This window comes from Anas platyrhynchos, chromosome 3, assembly GCF_047663525.1.
Source record: "Anas platyrhynchos isolate ZD024472 breed Pekin duck chromosome 3, IASCAAS_PekinDuck_T2T, whole genome shotgun sequence".
NCBI lineage: Eukaryota > Metazoa > Chordata > Aves > Anseriformes > Anatidae > Anas > Anas platyrhynchos.
Window position 1 is genome coordinate 113,984,877 of NC_092589.1, and position 7,762 is coordinate 113,992,638.

General features: G+C 40.7%; 1 long non-coding RNA gene across 1 annotated transcript in view; it reads left to right on the forward strand.

The window, feature by feature from the left end:
• LOC140002042 (uncharacterized) overlaps positions 1-7,005 on the forward strand; it is a 77,335-nt gene extending 70,330 nt beyond the window's left edge. Inside the window, exons 2-3 of the long non-coding RNA XR_011807898.1 lie at positions 2,719-2,847; positions 6,059-7,005. This is a non-coding gene — a long non-coding RNA (uncharacterized lncRNA). The remainder of the gene's footprint in view (positions 1-2,718; positions 2,848-6,058) is intronic.
• The last annotated feature ends 757 nt before the right edge of the window (positions 7,006-7,762 follow it).

Sequence of the window (7,762 nt, forward strand, 5' to 3'; positions counted from 1 at the left end):
AGGATTTTAGTCTTGGATCTGATCCACACTTAGAATTGCTGCACCGAGTCAGATCCGAGGATTATTTGGATTGGTTTCCAGTTGCTGTCCATGGGCAGCATTAAATCCTGCAAAGGGATGCCAAACAACCTCACTCTTTCCAGCAGTCAGACATGGAATAATCTCCATCCATATTCAACAAACAGTGATAAATTTAAGACCTGGAAAACCTTTCCAAAATGCTCGGTGTCACCCAGGAATGATTCAAGATAGCCTTACAGTAAAAAATGTCATGTCTTTTTTTATGTCTGTTGAATTCCCTCCTTCAAGAAATATTCTTGCCTTCAGAAACCAACATGAAATTTATAGGTATGTTGCAATCAGTTCTAACAGTGTAGGTGGGGATGCACTGAAGCATGTCACAAACACACATGAAATGACATCTCTTAACTACAGTGTGAACAGATCTGACTGTATAACAGGACCCACAACCCTCCCATTCACCAGGTTTATTACCAATCCTGGTGTGTTATCGCATTGTTTTTGTCACTTCCCAATTAACAGCAGTTTCTAGGGCTGCAGAACACATTGCTCTGACCATTAAGAATCACAAATTCTCTGAAGATGCATTTATATATTTAGTTATTTTGCAGTGGACTAAACACAATTTTGAATTTTCCAGGTCACAAAATGGATTATATCAGTAATTCTATTGCTTGAAAATATGAATATAGAAATTATTTCTGATATCGTTCCATATATTGTGCATGCTACTCCCATGGGAAAGCCTAACAATGCACATATACAACCATTATTTTCTCACACAGCAGACAAGCACCCTTGTGATTTAAAGTCGTTCTTTCTACCAAGAGAAATGACATTGCTGTAAGTGTGGCGATACGTATTTCCATGAATTTTGGACGATGGCACTTCTGGTAATTCCTGAACCAGCTTGGAAGATACCTAAATACATGAAATCAATTCATGTATAAGGAATTAGGTCTTTTACATGATTAACCTACACAGTTTCACAACAAGCTTTCAGGTCAGCACCTCCTACAGATCTAATTCAATAGATCTCAGGATTGGCAGAGCTGCACTCTGTCCTGGTTATCCCCGTGGGAGCTCAACAAACTGAATTATGCTAGATGCTGGAGACTGAGCCTTCTGCTGCAGAAATATCTGCACTGAAAGATTCTATGCTAATGCACAGCAGATTGGATACATCCAGGCTGAAATTTTGGGTTAGGGCAGAGGCATGTAACTGCAAGCAGTTGTGTTGTTGCATCTTAATTAGTTACTGCTCCCCAGGTGAACCACAGTAAATGGGAAGGTGCTCTCTGCTGCTCCTTTCCATTCCAGCAGAAAATGCATTGGCATTAGTTACCAAAACACCAAGAAGTTTTGCCTCATAACTGCAGCAGACTAACAACATAGGTCTTGAAAATGTTAACTTGATTGCTCTCAGCCTGTATTCCTCTTAAAACTTCAATCTAATTGAAAATCTGAATGAAAAGCTGGCAAAGACTGAGTCTCTGTGCACCACCTTGGCTGTTTTCTCAAAACAATGGTCTATAAAGCGTGTTTTTTTTTTTTTTGTGTGTGTGTGTATTTTTTTATTTTATTTTATTTTTGACTAAACCAGACTTTACAGTAATTTTTACTGTTCTGTGAAGGTAAAATAAAAAGCACTAAAAAGATGTATGCCTCCCATATCTGACCTCTGCTAGAATTCAACTGGGCATTTTTCTGAAGCATTTACTAGCATTTCCTTAGATGACTTCAAAGAAAAACTTAAGATAGCCTAGAAATAACAGGAGTGTGAAAATGCTGTCCTTTGAAAAGGGTAGCTTTACAAATTCAGAAAAAATTACCTTTGATTCCCATAAAGCTAGGTTTCAAAATGCTGCAAAACTTTGGTTGTGCCTGCCATACAGCTAACTGTTCTCTTATTTGAACTCTGAAACAAAACACAGATCCTGGATAATTAAGCTGTGTATGAGTGGAACCACATCATACTGAAGTGCAGTCTGATGGGTCTGAACATTATTCCATATCTTTTTCACCTGCAACCAAATTGGTTGTCTTAGCTTTCAAGGAATATCAAGGCAAAATGTTTAGTTTACTCAGGATTTGTCAGGTGTGGGCTGATCTTCCAGAGGAGTACTGAAAGACTTGCATTAAACAGTAATAAATACTTCCACATAATAATTATCTCTGTTGTTGTCCTGGATTTTTCTTATGTGTCTTTTTGGTGTGGTCTGAGTAAGATCCACAAGGCTCTAGGTCTACTCCAAACAGGGATGCTGTAAATGGTGTTCTTTACTCCCTGTAACAGTATGTACACAATCTGTTTTTTTTTTTTGTTTGTTTGTTTGTTTGTTTGGTGTTTTTTTTTTTTTTTTTTTTTTTTTAAGTCCGAATATTCTTCACTTACTGATTTGAGTAGAAATTCCTATGTATTTGCTAAATTTCCAAGTATGAACCATTTCTGTACTTGAAGAGAGAATTCTAAGATGCTGTAAGTAAATTGTGGATTTTATACTTAAACCATTAATTTACCTCATATCCATAAGTATTAAGCAAGAGTTCGCTTCTGAGGCTGTTCTAGATGTATGTAACTCTTTTTATTATTTTTATTTTTTTCCCAAGTATAAGCTATTTAAGGCCAAATATTACCTACTTCTTTTTATGCATTGAAAAGACAGAAATAACTGCTCTGTCTATCCTTGCTTGCAGTTTGAGGAGACGCAGGAAGACAGCCTTTGCTTCACTACCTGCAACTCTGCTGGTGCAGCGGTGTTCAGCAGCCCTGGGGAGCTGCAAAGGGAAAAGTCATTCATCTAGTTCTGATCACAGGAGAAGCAGGTAAGAAAAACGAACAAGTAACAACAAACCAACCTAACCCAAAACTTCTAAACTCCAGGGAGTTTCATAACAAAACCTGCCTTGAGCTCATTTTCACTTTCATTTCAGGAATTTGACCCCAAGCTGGATGGCAAGAAAGGCTTTTTTTTTGCTGTGGCAGGATGCTTGGTGATGTGAAATCTCAGCTGACTAGCTTACTTGGGTCAAAATGGTTTGGGCATTGAAAATGAGCATTTAAAGCTCTCATGATCTGGGGAAAGTAGACCCTTGGGTTTCAGATCAAAGAGCCCTACAGAGAAGGAGATGTACCAGGAGGTCAAAGCTGGATAGGGGTTCCTCTGTGCCATGAATTCACAACACTTTCAGTAACTGCAAACTTTACGGAATTGAATATCCTTGAAATCCTCGGTGTTCCTCAGCCTTCTCCTTCTCTCCCCTTTCCCCACATCTCTCTGTGTTCACAGTCCTATGTTTACCCCTGCCCCATTTGTCTATTTTTCTCTTCTCCCTTATGCCCTCACTGTGAGGTGTAGCTGCTGCTCTCTGAACCATGGCTGTCTGCAGCGAAGGGATGAGCATTCACCTTTGTCTGTCTCTCCTGCCAAAAAAGTCTCTGTTTCCTCTGTAGTGAAGGTTTAAAATTCATATGCATAGGCAGGAACTGAGGGCAGTTTTTAAGAAAAAGATAAAGCAGTCCTTGATTGTGTGTTTTCTTAGGAAGAAATGCCAACAGGTCTTGGACAAAGCGTGAAATCTGACATTAAAGAAGGCCTGGCTGGATCTCTGAAATGATCTGCTGCTAAACACCGCTCAGAAATCCAAGGGATATCTGTGGTGGAGGAGGATGTGGATGAGGTAGTGCATCTCTCTCAGGAAGCCATCCAAACCACTATAAAAGACTTTGTAGTGTCTGAGATTCTAGCACACTCCTCAGTAATTTCTTTCATTGCTTAATTGAGCTTGCCGTTCAAAACAAAAAACAAACAAACAAAACAAAAAAAGCAGTGTGTTCTCAGGCTGAATTGTCTAACTTAATGGAATCCAAGCATAGCTGAAGTGGCAGGGAACCATGGGTGCCCCTGTCCCTCCCCTGCCCCAGCAGGGTGCCCAGCCCCACGGCCCTGGGCTCGGGGATCTCTCCCAGGAGCAGTCCCCAGCCCCTCTTAGGGCAGCCTGTGCCAGGGCTCCAGCACCCCTGGGCCCAGCAGTGCTGCCTGAGGGGCAGGGGGAGCCGCCGGGGCTCCAGGCTGGGCCCGGGACCTCTGGGCCTGGCCCTGGGCACCGCTGAGCAGAGCCCAGCTCCAACCTCTCCACACATTCCTGTGGGTACTGACTGCCATGGGGGAGCTCCCCCGGAGCCTCCTCTGCTTCAGGATGAGCAGCCCCAGTTCTCGCAGCCTTTCTTCACAGAAGAGCTCCCATCCTTTCAACATCCTCTTGGCCCTTTGTTGGACCTTCTCCATTATGTCCATGTCTCTCATACCGTGGGTCCCACGTATGGCCTCACCAGTGCTGTAAACAAAACTTCTGTTGAAACATTTAATACCACTAAGGTCGCCTTACTGATAAAAATGCCATCTCCATCTAAGTGTGTACAGCAATGAAAGTGTTCTCTTAACTTGGTTCATCTGGTGAAGTTTCTTCAGTGCCTCAATAAGTAACTGCAAGACTTTGTGTAGAGTAAAGATATACATAGGCTGAAAAATAATTAGAAGAATTATTGTGGAAAAAAATGTCTGCAAAATGGACAATAAATGTGTTTAGCAATAGCATTTAGCACTGACAGTCCCTAAACTGCAGCTTGCTAGAAACTGCAAGTCTATATCAGGGGAAGGACTATTCTATTCTCCCTTGCTTTCTTGTTCCCTTTTCTGGTGCTCATGCAAAAAGTCTTGATAGAAACATTGCTAAATGAAGGAGCAGTTTGCTTTGACATGGTGTGACCATGCTTGGGTGTCTTTGTGATGTACTGTTGATGTGCTGCTATTGTCTATGTACGATTGATGTGATTCCTAGGACTATGGCTATTTTCAGTGTCCTCCATCTCAAAAAAAATCTATGCTTCAAAGGGAGAAGACGAGTGAGGGTGTAGAAATAAGGCAATTACACAAGAAATAACAACAGTGAAGAAAATTAAAAATAACTAGGACTATTTTAAGGGCATGTATACCACAGGGTAGGATGTTATTGTGATGGGCAAATCAAACTGAGAGGAGCAGGGGGAAGGGAACAGTATAAGCAGCAGTGTTTTTCTCTTCTTAAGGACAATGTGTTGTATCTGAAGGTGAAATGCAGGATACCAATATTAAGTATTAAGGATAAATTTGTTTTGAAGAAACACCAGATGCTTATTAAGTTTCAGTGGAGAGAATGTACATAAGATAAAAGAACATTACTAGCGACGACAATAAAGAAACAGAAGTAGGATGTAAAAATGCAAATAAAAAACTCTTTTTGCAGAGTATATGGTTTATTACAAATAGAGAATCAACCCATATCTGAGTGAATTGTTAGCAAAGGATGCCTTGCAATAACATCCTACAGATCTAAATTAATGAGACCACTATTAGAAACAGTAGTAGAGAAATGTTAATGTTGCAATGAACATTTAAGCTAAGAATATTTTTTTCTTCAAGCTGTACTTTGTCTGAAATGTGTCCCTCCCTTCCTCTCTAAGTTTAAGGAACATGTTATAAACCAAAGAGTCTATTTTATGTCTACACATCTAAAATGTAAAACACCATACCTAACACTGACTTATAGCTCACTTTTCTACTATTCAAAGAAAACATAGTCAAGCAGCAATAATGAGGTAAAATGGCATCTCCATTTCAAGTGAGATGTACTCTTCCTGGGCTGTTAACAGGGAAGACACCCCCGACCCTGTGAAAGGCTGAAATCAAGAAGACCTTTAGCTGAATGTGCTGCTTCTTTCATAATAGTGCCTGAATTGTAGCTAAAGTCTGCAGCCGTTAAAACTTCCCCTTGTTTGATCACCTTGCTGGTATGTGTTAATGCACTCATTATTTTTTTCACCTTGGTAAAAATGCAAAAAATTCTTGAACTGGAAACTTCTCCTGACTGAAAGCTAAGCAGCACATTCAGGTATCTTTGACTAGCACTGCATTAATATTATGGTGTCCAGCAATAATGCAAAAACATACTTAAGATTTTTTACAGCTGTACTGATTTGATGCTTTCTCCTGCTCAGGATGTTCTTGTGTGACCAAGAGGTATAGCAGGTCATGGAGACCCACTCACACAGGAAATGTGTTCAAGAATTTGCTAACTTCAGATCTGCTTTGATGTCAGCTGGACTGGTAACTAAAAGAACAGTATATATCTGCTGCATGTAGTGCTTCATGATGCTCTAAAAGCACAGGAATAGCTGCCCTGCTGTGTTTCTCCCTTGGCCTTAGTCAAATGGTTGTTTTGAGCTTCTACTTCCCTGCATTTTTCAAGCCCCTATAAGTGTCTTTCAGCCTTTGAAGTATTTTGAAGTCCTTGAATGCTCTCACATCAAGTGCTACAGAAATGCAAAGCATTGCTAGCATATGGTAGCATGCTCTTGATTCTTGAAGGATGCAAAAGTCTGCACAGCAGAGAAGGAAGAGCTGGGAGGAGAGGAGTTACAGAGGGTATAAAAAGCAGCCTCCTAAAAATGAATTCTGATGAACTATGTCCATGTACTATTCTTGACTGTGCCTACACTTGAGGCTTTATACCTCACACTTTCAAGTACAGTGCTTCCGGAAAGGGGGACCCACAGTTCTGTGAGACTGATCTCGTGACTGAATCAAGCAGCATGCCCTTTCCTACTGCATCTCAGATTGCAGTCCCTGCTTGCACTGCAAGGAGTTGTGATCTCTAACAAGACCTGCAGTCAGAAGCACCAGAGTTGTGCATCATCTTGTTTCAAGGTAGACTGGGGTTTATTTCAGGGGAGAAGCAGAACCAGAAGAGACAAACAAAATGTTCCAACTTTGGAGAAAGTAGATTGCTTAAACACTTCTAGAATTAGGGCAGCTCTATAGAAGAAAACATGTGCACAAGCAAATTATTTTTTTTTTCAATCCAAAATATTTGATCAAATATTCCATTTCTTGTGTTTTGTTGTTGTTGTTGTTGTTGTTTGTTTGTTTCTTTTTTGTAACCAGAGCTGTGCTGAAAGAGGTTCGTTGCTTATAGATATGGCTGAATAAACAGCTAAAACTGTTGCCTGCAGTTGTTACTTCTGCTCTCTCTCTCTGCCTTCTTGAAGTGAGCAAAAAGGAGCATGTGCACGGCATCCTGAACTCTTCACATATGCTGTGCTGACAGTATTATTCTCTTTACATATTAATGTAGTGTGTCTATAACTGAGAATGCAGGGAGCATATATAGCATATATCAAATATCCTCTAGCTGCGCATGAATTATATGGCTAACATTTACCACGCTTTCTCTTGTCTTTCCTCTATGAGGAGGACTGTGTGAGCAGTGTTGTATTTAGGTTTGGAGATTCATTGCAATGCAATTCTTGCATTGTCCCTAAGGAACCTTTCCTGTGCAGAAGAGCTTACGCATCTATTAGAAATCATTCCGCTGCTCTTAAGTAGTGTCCACTGAGCAGGAGAATTTTGTTTCATGTTGAGCTCGGGACAACTAAACAACCTGATAAGAAGAGGAAGAGTTCCAGCAAAGGCAAGTCTCCATGGCAGTAAAAGGTTAATGTGTTTTTAGTTCTCTCCAGGAAATTCCTGAAAGGCAGGACACTGTCCTGGCCTTTATGGACGTCCACAGCTGAGCTCACACGGGGAAACCAAACCGTGCTTCCCTTTGCTGATCTGCAGATACAACAATATCAATTTGCCTGCTCACTGAACTATCAAGGGCTCCTTTGTTTGGAGGGCGCTTCTGCAAAACGAATCATATC